Raw genomic sequence first — 13,863 nt, forward strand, 5'->3', positions numbered from 1 at the left:
AAGCCATCCTTAGAAAACTCCACTTGAGGAATACCTCTAACCAGTTCTTTCTTGACAAGCTCATTCATGGTTTTGAAGTTTAGATGGGACAGCTTCTTGTGCCATAGCCAACTTTCATCTTGACTTGCTTTACTGAGAAGACAAGTAACAGATTCTGCATTTGATGAGTTGAAGTCAGCTAGGTACACATTTCCTTTTCTCAGTCCAGTGAGAACCACCTTGTTGCTCCTCTTGTTTGTCACAACAAAGGCTTATGAATTGAAGGTTACTGAATTGCCCTTATCACAAAGCTGGATAATACTTAGAAAATTATGCTTGAGACCATCCACTAGGGAAACCTCCTCAATGATGACATTATCTTTATAAATCTAACCATATCCCACAGTATAACCCTTGTTGTCATCTCCAAAAGTAATACTTGGGACACTCTTCTTGAACTCTGTGAGCAGGGTAGAATCTCCAGTCATGTGTCTTGAACAACCACTATCCAAGTACCAGTAGATTCTTCCTATTTCCCTGCACATATCAAAACCAAATCAAGTTAATTTTGGTACCCAAGTTTTCTTGGGTCCTGCCTTGTTAGCTATCTTCTTTTATTTCTTAGGTTTTATCTCATTTAACTTGGGGATATCAGATTCATCCTTAGTCATCTGAGTTGGACCTTTGAAACCAGTCATTAAAACAGAATTATCATGCACATTTTGATTAACATGAAATGGCATGCTATTTGCAAACATGTTATTCCAGTAGGGCATGCTAAATTACATTTGAGGCATACTAAATGCAACATAATAAGGATTAGGTGCAAATGGCATATTAGCAAATTGTGCATTCATATTCTGTGCAGACATATCATTCATAGGCATAGAAGGCATATCACTCATGTTGGGAAAAGAAGGTGGTACAAATATGGGAGTAGGCATGGCAAGTTTGCAATTAACAGAAAAATGATTAGCACTACCACACTTAACACAGATTTTTCTTGGAGCATACTTATCAGGTGTGTAGTTGTTATGTTTGTTAATCCCTACTTTCCCATTTTTATTGTTTTTTTAGCCTCTATTTTAACCTCAATCTTTTCTAGTCTGTCATTCAATTGCTTGATGGACAGATGACCAACATTCACTATCTTCTCCTTCTTCACTTGATCAGATTCTCCTGAAATAAAGTTTTTAGAAACTGATCCATACTTTTCATTTAACTTGGCAAGTTTGGCTTTACTCACAGGTTTGCTCACAGCCGATGGATGAGGATTTATGTCACTCGACGGATAATCTTTTTGATTATCCGACGGATGAATCTCATCATCCGTCGAGTCTACATCTGTTAGCAATCCTTCAACCAAATTGGATTCCGGCTTCTCTTTACTCTTTTTCCAGGCTGCATCACAGAAGGACTCAATTCCTTGAACTTTGGTGATTTGAGCATGGACATCTCTAGATGATTTCCATGCCTTAATCACCTCCTGCTCTCGTTCAAGCTGCTTCTTCAAAATCTCTTCTTTCTTCAAGGACTCAGTTAATTCATCCTTAGCAATCTTACATTTTATTCTCAATTTTTCAAATTCAATAAACTGAGACTCTAGCACATTATTCCTCTCACTTAAAAATAAATTGTTTTCTTTGATTTTAACATTTTCCTTTATGAGGGACTTAAGTGTAACACGCAAATGATATAATTCTGTAAACATGTCATTAATTGCATCATTACACTCAGCTTTAGATAAATGTGCAAGGTTAATGGTGATTACCTGATTACTTGAAGAACTTGTCTCTGTTTCATTAGACTTGGCCATTAGGGCTAGATTGACATAGCTACATCTTCATCCTCATCCAGACCATCTGCTGCCCAGTCATTTTCTTATGTAATAAAAGCCCTTTTCCTTTTATTTGAGCAATTCAAAATACTTCTATTTATAATCCACAGGCTCAAACTTCTTCTTACTGGAATCTGACTTTCTACACTCACTGGCATAGTGCCCTGCCAAGCCACATTTGAAATATTTGAATTTTGATTTATCCACCATGTTTCTATTTGGCTTAACTGCTCCAAAGTTCTTTTTGAACTTGAGCTTGCCAAATCTTCTGGAAAGAAATGCAAGATGTTCATCAATATCATCCATATCATCTAAGCTCAAAAAATCTTCATTTTCTGCTGCCAGCCCCTTGCCCTTGTTTTCACATACCTTTGAAGTAGACTCAACAGCTTCTACCTTCACCTCTTTCTCTTTCTCCAACTCAGCAACCAATGCTATGGACCCTCCTTTCTTCTTTTCTTTCTCCATCCTCTCATCTTGCTCTATTTCAAGCTCATAAGTTTTCAGGATGCCATACAGTCTCTCCAAGGTAAACTCCTTGTAATCCTGAGAATTTCTTTGTGAGACTGTCATTGGTTTCCATTCCTTTGGAAGAGATCTAAGGAACTTCAGATTGGAGTCTTTTGTCTGATAGACTCTTCCATGCAACTTCAGAGTATTTAGTAGTTTTTGAAATCTACTAAAAATGTCAGTGAGAGACTCACTATCTTCACAATGAAAATGCTCATATTACTGAATTAGCAGTTGCATCTTATTTTCTCTAACTTGCTCAGTACCATCACAGATAATTTGTATGGTGTGCCCAAACCTCCTTGGATGTCTTGAAATTGATTATGTTGTCAAACATGTCATCATCAACTCCATTGAATAAAATATTCATGGTTTTTTTGTCCTTCCTGACTTGCTCAATATCAGGTTCCGACCATTCATGCCTAGGCTTGGGGATCGAAGGCTCATTGCCAGTAGCAGCTCTCATTGGAATGTGAGGACCTCTCTGTATGCAATCAACATAGGCCTCATCTTGAGAAAGAAGATGTAGGTGCATCTTCACCTTCCAGTGATGAAAATTGTCTTTATCCAGAAATGGAATTTTGACCCCAACATCCTTCTTGTTCATCTTGCTATTTTGTTGTGATCTTTAAACTCTTTGTACTTCAAGAGCTTGCTCCGATACCAATTGTTATTCCCTAACAATACAACAAGAATTATAGAAGGGGGGTTGAATGTAATTCTGGCTGCTTTTTAAGATTTACAAAAAATGGTTTTAACTCAATAATATATATGTGTTAGATTTGCAAAGTGCGGAATGAAAGAATTATATAAATCAAGACACAAGTAATAAAAACACAACTCTTTAAAACTTTCTGGTGGATATGAATGTATCCACAAGATATATATATATATATATATATCGAGAGAACTCTGTGTAGCTCAAATAAGCTCACAACTGCTTACAAGTATGAACAACTAAAACTTACAGAGAAATGCTAAAGGATACAGCTTACAAATGTTTCTCTGAGAATGTGTTTTCTTAGTCCTGTTAGTTGTTGTTCTACTTGCTGCACTTGGTTTATATATCACCAAGTTTACATAGCAAAAAGACAAGATAATAAAACAAAACTATCAAGTCTAACTCTATGCTACTTCATTACTCTATTCCAGCATATTTGAAAACCTTCATAGCTTGCATGAAAATGGTAATGCTTCTTAGTTCTCATTTTCCTGCTAAACAGGCTGCCACATTCCTTTTTGTAAACACCCAACACATGTGACTGTGTTGTCACTGTCAAAAGATGTTTGTATTGATCATATGTCGGGTACATGCTTGTTATCCGTCGGGTTGCCTTGTTGATCGTCCGTCGGGTAGCTTTGTTAATCATCTGTCGAGTAGCCATTTATCATTTGACTCCATTTCATTCGTGCAGAATTACAAGACATCTTATATTTACATTTAATCAACCTATACTGCACATCTACTAGCAGTCTGCATGACTCATAAACTACTACAGAAACTATACAAAGTTGTTTGCGGAAATGTGCTACATGACTTTTTGTTACATAAGCTACTCACCTGATGGATATCAATTAGTCATCCATCGGGACTATATTGAATCATCCGTCGGGACTATAATTGATCATCCGTCGGGTGCTACAAAATTCACTAAATTAAATCTACTAAGTTGTTTTGTTTAGCTTATCATCAAGTACTCAACATGTTCCTAACAACTACTCATATAAATATGAGCCGGCTACTAGCCATTTGACACCTAGCCACAACAACTAGCAATAAAATCCAAATTTCTCCAATTTTTAAAAATCCATGTTATTCTATTATTAATAGAATATCCTAAATTTTAAATTTAAACAAGCGGTTAAACCTCGACAAATAAACAAACCATGATCATGATCTAGCACTTATGCAACCTATAAGACTTAGTGAAATACAATTGTCTCTAGCATGCAAATCAACTCGACAAGACTTAAGATCACTAAATATGACATCACTACACTAGCATCAATATCACAAGTCGATCGGAAAAATCATCTAAGGGATCATATTATAATGCAAATGCATGAATTATATGAACAAACTATCATAAAAATACAAAAAAAAACTGCATGCCAAAATATGCAAGTATATGCTCTAAACTATCATGAATATGCAAACTATATGCAACTCACACAAAACATATTCCTTCAACTACTACCCCCAAACTTAAAATATTCACCGTCCTTAGTGAAGGTAATAGTAAGGAATCAGGCATACCTACTCGGAAATGGTCATAAGAATATCCAAGCCCCTTAGGACCGGGCTTCCCACCATACCACTCTGTCATGTTCAACATTGTCGAACTGTCAATAGGAGCACTGGGAAGCTACAACTGCTCATGTGCGGGCCAATGTACACCAACTGCCACACACAACTTCGTCACAACAGACGCATAGGGTATAGAACCCATAGTACCTCCTCTCAAAAACCTCAAAATACCCTGGTAAATAATTTCCCCAACTCCACATAGTCCCCCTAAAGAATACCCCACAACAGATGAGCACGCTCCATAGTAATCTCATGCACATAAGAAGATGGCATGATGTTAGCATAGACTAACGAATTCCAAGCACGTGCAAACCTGTTCATGCATAAGGCAAGGAATGTGGAATAATCATTCGTGCCCCACTTGAACTTCTAATGAGTCTCAGGCACACACAAAGTAACAACAATCAGATCCAGATCAAAGTCCTACGGATTCTAATCGTTCCAAATGTCCTGACCGGGCTTTCTCGCGGGCTGCTCAATCACCTTCCTTATCGCATCAGCACTATACTCCTTAGTCATCCCCCTAACCACAGTAAAACCATTCTTCTCCGCCTTTGCGTTAGCATAAAACTCATGAACAACACTCATGGTCACAGCAACGGGTGCCTCACAAAAAGGAACCCAACCCATCTCCAGAATCATCTCCAACAACTTACCATCCTTCCCTGATGGCAGAAAACCTCGCTTCTTCACTATAGGCTTCGAGAGAAGCCTCGTGTACTCCGCTTCAGCCTCGGGAGTTGAAAACCTCGGCCTCACACCACCTGCACTCAAAGAATCGGTGGTGCTGCTTACTTGAGTTCTTTGTCTCTTGGGTGCCATTAAGATTGAATAAGAGAGAATAAAAGATAAGTGTTTGAGAGTTTGTGAAGTGGTGGAGAAGTTTGTGTATAAGTGTATGTATATATAGGAGGTGAGAAGAGAATTAGATATGGAATAGAAGTAGGAATTGATTATGGGAATAGTGGGAATAATGGGTTTGATTTGGAGAGGGAAATTTGGGATGTAGAAGAGTAAAAATCGGGTGAAAATTAATTTTCTATTAAAAACCCCAATTTCCTCTTCACAAACTACTATTTACTTTTTTGGGTTCGGGACCCCAGCGCGGCCACGCGCTAGACCAGCGCGGGCGCGCTCACTTCTTCTAAATCGGCGTGGGTGTGCGCTGATCGCGCTTGGCTTCTGGAATTCCAGCGCGGCCGCGCGCTAGGTCAGCGCGGGTGCGCTCAGCTTCCGAAGTTGGCCTTGAAATTTTCTGTTTTTCTGATTTTTTTCTATTTTTCTCTTTTCTTCTTGCTTCCTCTACCTACTAATGTACAACAAACTTGGGTTGACTCCCAAGAAGCGCTTGCTTTACGTCGTTAACTCGACGTAGAAATGTGAGATCAAACGGACAATAAAACGGCACTAACCACCTCACGATTTTCCAGTGTCACCACAGTTATGCTTTAACCTCTGACCATTTACCTTGAATGCTTGGCCCAAATCATTCTCAAAAATCTCCACCGCTCTATGTGGAAACAAAGTTTTGACAACAAACGACCCTGACCATCTTGACTTTAACTTTCCAGGAAAAAGACGAAGATGAGAGTTAAATAAAAGAACTTGTTGCCCCAACATAAATGATTTGAGGACTAGACCCCTATCATGCCACCTCTTGACTTTCTCCTTATACATTTTATTGTTTTCATAAGCTTGAATTCGAAACTCGTCAAGTTCATTCAATTGAAGCATCCTCTTCTTTCCAGCTACATCCAAGTCCAGATTCAACTTCTTCAAAGCCCAATACGCTTTATGCTCTAGCTCTACCGGCAAATGACACCCCTTACCATAAACCAACTGAAACAGTGACATTCCCAATGGAGTCTTGTATGTTGTTCTATACGCCCAAACAGCTTCGTCAAGCTTTAAAGACCAATCTTTTCTTGATGGACACATAACCTTCTCTAGAATGCGCTTGATCGCTCTGTTAGATACCTCGACTTGACCATTTGTCTGAGGATGATAAGCCATTGCAATGCGATGATTCACATTATACCTCTGCATCATAGCAATGAACTTGCGATTGTAAAAATGCAACCCCTCATCACTGATTATGACTCTTGGAGTTCTAAATCTTGTGAATATCTGCTTGTGAAGAAAATTAAGGACTACTTTCGTATCGTTCGTTGGCAACGCCTTAACTTCAACCAATTTCTACACATAACTAACCACCAACAAGATATACTGATTATTACAAGATGAGAGAAATGGCCCCATGAAGTCAATTCCCCATACATCGAAGACGTCAACCTCGAGAAGCACATTAAGAGGCATCTCATCCCTCTTGGACATATTACCCACATGTTGACATCGATAACATTTCAAAACAAACTGATGAGCATCTTTAAACAAGGTCGGACAAAAGAAACCTGCTTAAAGAATACGAGTTACTGTATTTTCTTAACCATAATGTCCTCCATAAGCCGTTGAGTGGTAATCTCGCAAGATCCCCCCCCCCGTTTCACTGTAAGGAATATATCTTCTGATGATTTGGTCAGCTCCTTGTCGAAAAAGAAACGGCTCATCCCACATATACCACTTCACTTCATGCAGAAACTTCTTCCTTTGAGCGTATGAGAAGTTGGGAGGCATGATATTACTCACAAGGTAGTTCACAATGTCTGCAAACCACGGTTCTTCCTCTTGCACTCCAAACAGCTGCTCATCGGGAAAAGACTCATTGATTAATGTTTTATCTAATGAAGTTGCACTTGGATTCTCTAAACACGAGATATGATCAACGACTTGATTTTCAGTCCCTTTTCTGTCCTTGATCTCTAATTCAAATTATTGAAGCAAAAGAACCCATCTGATCAATCTAGGCTTCGAGTCCTTCTTCGAGACGAGATATCAAATGGCAGCGTGATCAATGAAAACTGTCACCTTCATCCCAAGCAGATAAGATCAAAATTTCTCAAAACCGTAGACGATAGACAAAAGTTCCTTCTCTATAGTAGTATAATTAAGTTGAGCACCATTTAGGGCCTTACTAGCATAGTAGACCACATGAAATATGTTGTTCTTTCTCTGCCCAAAAACTGCTCCAACTGCATAGTCACTTGCATCGCACATCATCTCAAAAGGTTCACTCCAATCAGGTACAGTTATGATAGGTTCCATGATTAAACTCTTCTTTAAGAACTCAAAAGCAGCCACACACTCGTCATCAAACTTAAACATAACATCTTTCTCCAGAAGATTGCACAAAGGTTTAGAAATTTTTGAGAAGTCCTTGATGAATCGCCTGTAGAAGCCCGCATGACCAAGAAAACTGCGAACCCCCTTAACAGAAATTGGTGGGGGAAGATTTTTGATGACCCCCACTTTGGCTTTTTCCACCTCAAGACCCTTACTAGAGACCTTGTGCTAAAAAATAATGCCCTGTCGCACCATAAAGTGACATTTCTCCCAATTGAGAACCAAATTGGTCTCAACACACCTCTTGAGAATGTTGCCTAGATTCTGCAAGCACTCATCAAATGAATCACCAAACATAGAGAAAGCGTCCATAAACACCTCCACATTCTGACCAATCATATCAGAAAAGATAACCATCATGCATATCTGAAATATGGTCGGTGCTCCACATAGTCCAAAAGAAACTCTCCGAATGGCGAAAGTACCAAATGGACAAGTAAAAGTAGTCTTCTCCTGATCTTCTAGGAGCAATGCAGATTTGATTATAACTAGAATAACCATCCAAAAGACTAGTAGTACTCATGCCCAGCCAGTCTGTCAAGCATCTGATCAATAAACGGCAGCGGGAAGTGATCTTTTCTTGTGGCCTTGTTCAGCTTCCTTTAATCCATGCAAACTCTCCACCCCTTGACTGTTCCAGTAGGAATGAGCTCATTCTTCTTATTAGCAACCAAAGTGATACCTCCTTTTTTTGGCACACACTGAACTGGGCTCACCCATGAACTGTCAGAAATAGGATAGATAATCCCTGCATCCAGCCACTTAAGAATTTCCTTCTTCACCACCTCTTTCATGATTAGATTTAGCCTTCTCTATTGCTCAACAGTAGGGTTTCGTCCTTCCTCTAGCAGAATTTTGTGCATGCAATACGAAGGGTTGATTCCCTTGATATCTGCTATAGTCCAGCCAATTTTCGATTTGAATTCTCTAAGAATTCTCAAAAGCTTCTCCTCATCGCTACCTGAAAGGTCAGATGCAATAATAACAGGCAAAGTAGATGCATCACCAAAAAACGCATACCTCAAATGTTCAGGTAAAGGCTTAACTGAAGAGTAGGAGCTTCCTCAATAGATGGCTTGAGGTGCTTAGGATCTTTGTTCAACTCCTCCATTCTAAGAGATTCAAAGGAATATCAATCTTCCTCTTTTAGGGAGAAGCATTCAGAAATTACAACTGTTCATCCCCTTCATCATCTTCACTATCGGAATTCCCCAACAAGCCCTTCTCTAGGCATCAAACCTTAGCAATTGATCAAGTTCTGAAGTAACCACAGAATCAACCAACTTCATTTTGAAGCACTCCTCATTTTCCGTAGGGAACTTCATGGCATTGGACACATTAAAAGTTACATCCTGATCCATCACTCGCATGGTGAGCTCACCCTTCTGAACATCTATCAAGGTTCGACCAGTAGCCAAGAAAGCTCTTCCCAAGTTTATGGTAATCTTCTTATCCTCCTCGAAATCAAGAATTACAAAATCAGCAGGGAAGATGAGTTTCTCCACCTTGACCAAGACATCCTCCATAATACCTCGCGGATATTTAATAGAACGGTCGGCCAACTGCAAAGTCATATAAGTAGGCTTTGGATCAGGAAAGTCCAACTTTTTGAAGATTGACAAGGGCATCAGATTGATGCTAGCTCCCAAGTCACATAGACAATTGTTAAATTACACCTTTCCAATGGTGCATGGAATAGTGAAGCTTCCAGGATCTTTAAGCTTCAGAGGTAACTTCTGTTGCAGCACATCACTACATTCCTCCGTGAGAGCAATGGTCTCTAAGTCATCAAGCTTCACCTTCCTAGAGAGAATACCTTTCATAAACTTCACGAAACTAGGCATTTGTTCAAGAGCTTCAGCAAAAGGTATGTTGATGTGAAGTTTCTTGAACACCTCCAAAAACTTCTCAAACTGCTTATCCAGCTTTTTTTTCTACAGTCTCTTAAAAAGAGGAGGTGGAGGATAGATCTATTTCTCCACTGTATTACCCTCGGGAGGATTGTGCTCAATAATAGTCTTCCTTGGTTCCACTTCTGCTTCCCTCTGCACTTCTTCTTCTTCAGCCTCAACTTCAAATTCTGGAGTCTTTTCTTTTTCAGGATTCGCAACCTTACCAGACCTCAATATAATTGCCTTAACATGTTTCTTAGCTTCCTTCTTGCCTGGCACTTCAATATCGCTTGGGAGCGTGCCAGGTTGACGATTCAGTAATGCATTAGCAATTTTCCCAATCTGATTATCCAAGGTCTTGATCGACATAGCTTGGCTCTTGAACATGAGCCTCTACTCCTCCAATTCAGATTTTTCATTAGCTTGCGGTAGCTGCTGAAGTTGAAGTTAGTTGCCTAGGGGCATATTGCGGTTACTGAAAACCAGGAGGATTATACTGCTTTGCTGTGTATAGCTGATTAGATTGTTGCACCACATTCTGGTTCTTACTCCAGCTGAAGTTAGGATGATTGCGGTTATTTGGATGATAAGTGGCTGGAGTTTGTTGCTGTGATCTCTGAAAGTTGCTCACAAATTGAGATAATTTGCTAGAAATAGCACACTTCTCAGTTTCATGCGCCCCCGCACAAAGCTAACAAACACTAGAGATTTGATTAACTCAATAATTTGGCAAAGAGTCAACTTTCATCATCAATGCTTTAAGTTGGGCAGCTATAGCAGTTGATGCATCCAACTCCAGAATTCCTGCTACCTTGCCCTGAGTTAGCCCTTGAGAAGGATTCTGGTATTCATTAGCAGCCATCAGTTTGATCAATTCATAAGCGTCATTCTAGCTCTTAGCCCACAAGGCTCCTCCTGATGCTGCATTGAGCATAGGTCTAGACTGAGCGCCCAAACCATTATAGAAATAGTTTATAATCATCCAATCAGGCATGCCATGGTATGGGCACTTCCTTAGCATCTTCTTATATCGATCCCAAGCCTCACACAGAGATTCTCCAATTTGCTGAGCAAACTGAGTAAGAACATTCCTGATTGCAGCAGTCTTCGCCCTAGGAAAGAATTTAGTGAGAAACTTTTGAGAAAGATCCTCCAATGTGGTGATAAACCCTAGTGGTAGAGAATGTAACCAACACTTTGCTTTATCCCTCAGAGAGAATGGGAAGAGTCGCATCTTGATAGCATCTTCAGTCACCCCTGAAAGTATTGCAGATCTTGATGAAATCCCTGATGTGCATGTTGGGGTCTTCTGTAGGAGAACCCCCAAACTGTACTAAGTTCTGTATCATCTGAATCGTGCTCGACTTGATCTCAAAAGTGTTAGCCGAGATGGCTGGTCTGATGATGCTCGACTGAATATCATCGATCTTAGGCTGAGAATAGTCCATCAGAGCCTTAGGATTTTCTGCTTGATCTCCCATTACTGCTAGAGCTGGTTCCTTGACTTTCTCTTCTTCTGCTACTTTACTCTTCATCCTCAAAAACTTCCCTTCGAATCACTACTGCTTCTTCCTCGGCTTGATCCAAAGTTCTCTTACGAGCCCGCGAACGCGTATGCATACACACTCGCTAGAGTACCTAAAACACGACAAAGAAAAAGAGTAGGTAAGTAACAATGTCCGAGTCAATGAACTTTAATGATCACTGATGAAAAACACATAAACTAAGAGTTAACACTGCAGTCCCCGGCAGCGGCGCCAAAAACTTGTTAGTCGCTAAACACGCGCTAAAATTCATGCAAGTATACGTGTTTGCAAGTAATATAGAATTATTTCTAGTTCGTTCCCACATGGACTGGTTTAGATTAACTTTGTGATTTATGCACTTATGCAACAATGATATGGCTATTATTCAATGCTAAGATGAATAACAATTTGAGTTTTGATTATACTACGATTAACTAATGAGAATTATACTAGAGAACATTAACTAAAGAGAGTAAATAGAGTTGAACAATATATGACACAAATATGGGATTCTAACTTCATTAAGTACTTCATTCAATAGCCTTTTCATTCTTAATCTTAGCATGTAATAGTGATGACACTAATTAGATAACACGAAACTGATAAACGCCAACTTTTGTTGTACGAGTACCATACTACCAGACATCCACAAAAGAGATAGAAGCTAAATAGACACCAATTATATTGAGATCCTATATGTCTATAAAATTTGACAACATAACGGTTTATGCACAAGTTATCTATCGTGATTACATAGGGCAAGTAAGATGGTCAAAATTACCTACGAATCATGCATAACAATAACACATGAACCTATGCTAGCATGGTAAGTTCTAAATCCTTAAATTCACTTTCACTTCATTAAGAGTTAATACACTATCTTATAAGTTCGCGACGCTCATAAGACGAATAAGCACAACCAACACTAGGTTATCATATAATCACCACACACTAAGGCATCGAAATAAATCAACTAAAGAAATCCATAAATAAATCCGCTAGAACCCCACGATAACGATTAACCCATAATCAGACCCATCATCAACGTGGGTTCCGATGAAAGCATGGTATAATAAACGTAATCTTTATACTTAAATAAACCAAGTACGAAACACAAGTAAAGGTTCAAGAATAAGAAAACTAGCATCCAAGGTTAGAACTTAAAACAAAGAATCACAAGAATAAATTAGATCTTCTTCGCCTTGGTTGAAATTGTGCTTTTCGGTCTTCTTTACTCCTTCTCCTTAGCTTTTGTACGTCTCTCCTTATGTAAAACGTCTTTATTTATGTATATGTATGCTGTAGAATTGACCAGGGCTTCAAACTCTCAAAATCCTAATAGAAACAAAATTCTGCTATCCCGACTTGGCACGGCCGTGCGCTTGACCAGTGCGGGCACGCTGTCCTCCTGAATAAAATTCTGAATTCTTCTTTCTCCTTGCTAATTTGAGCCGATCTTTTCACGAGCTTTTATTCCAACACCATCCAAACACCAAATTAGCACCACAAACATGCTAATTTACCTGATTACTTGGAAAATGCCTGTAATGCAAAAATACTACAAAAACACCAACAACTTGAGTACAAATAGACCAATTCAAAGCTTTACGGAGCGTAATAAAGTGTCATAAATGCCACTCAACAAGTTTGAAGGGGTTAGATGTATTTTTATATAATTGTTATACAGGTTTATTTATAGTGATAGTGACAAGTAACCCTCAGATCTATCCCCAGATTTGGAGGGCGTTACAGTTTGGCATCAGAGTTGTAGTTTTGGTCCCTAAAATAAGAACACTAGGATTAAGATATGATATGAAGATCACATAAGATAGGAATAAAGTTGTAATGGTTTTTGATAGGTTATTTTAGGGAATAGGTTAGGATTTTGTGGATTTTAGGGTGGAAGTTGACCTTTTCTTATGTTATGATTATTTTATCAGATGGAGACTTTTTCGGAGCAGAGACGTAGAGAGCAGACATTAGTAAATCCACCAGCACCACAGATACCAGATCAGGTGGAGTATCCACCAGATTTCGAGCCACAGTTACCAGCAGTATATCATTATCCTCAGGTCATTGAGCCACAGCAACATCCGGCATTTGCTCCAGTTCATCTAGCAGTATATGCACTTGTTCCTGAGATATTTCAGATGCCACATATGGAGTATATGGGAGAGCCGGAAGTCGACCAGCCCGTAGTTCCTATGGATCCAGCACCAGAGATTATTCAGCAGGATCTTGCCGAGGCTATGAGAGTGCCATCTAGGGGATCTACTAGTGAGATAGGATACTATTCCGTACAGAGATTATGCTAGCATGACGGAGGAGCAGTATTTTTGGAGGGCCCAATGTAGAGAGATTCTTGAGATGATTGACCAGCGAGAGATAGGTCCATTGGTAACATTTTAGCCGGATTTCTTTCTACGAGAGAGGGTCAGGAAGATTTTTAGAGGAGCTTCTCGAGAGTTGGAGGAGCTAGAGCATGAGGGAGTTCATACATACTCAGAGTACCGTCGTGCAGTGAGACTGATTGATGTGATTTTATGGTCACTTTGTGAGGAGGTTGATGGA

The 13,863-nt window shown here is 39.4% G+C and overlaps 1 non-coding gene across 1 annotated transcript; it reads left to right on the top strand.

The window, feature by feature from the left end:
- Positions 1-10,758: 10,758 nt before the first annotated feature.
- Positions 10,759-10,865, top strand: LOC141663412 (small nucleolar RNA R71). The gene has a single exon (XR_012551484.1). It is a non-coding gene; the product is annotated as a small nucleolar RNA R71 (small nucleolar RNA).
- Positions 10,866-13,863: the final 2,998 nt, after the last annotated feature.

Source organism: Apium graveolens, chromosome 5 (assembly GCF_009905375.1).
Source record: "Apium graveolens cultivar Ventura chromosome 5, ASM990537v1, whole genome shotgun sequence".
Taxonomy (NCBI): domain Eukaryota; kingdom Viridiplantae; phylum Streptophyta; class Magnoliopsida; order Apiales; family Apiaceae; genus Apium; species Apium graveolens.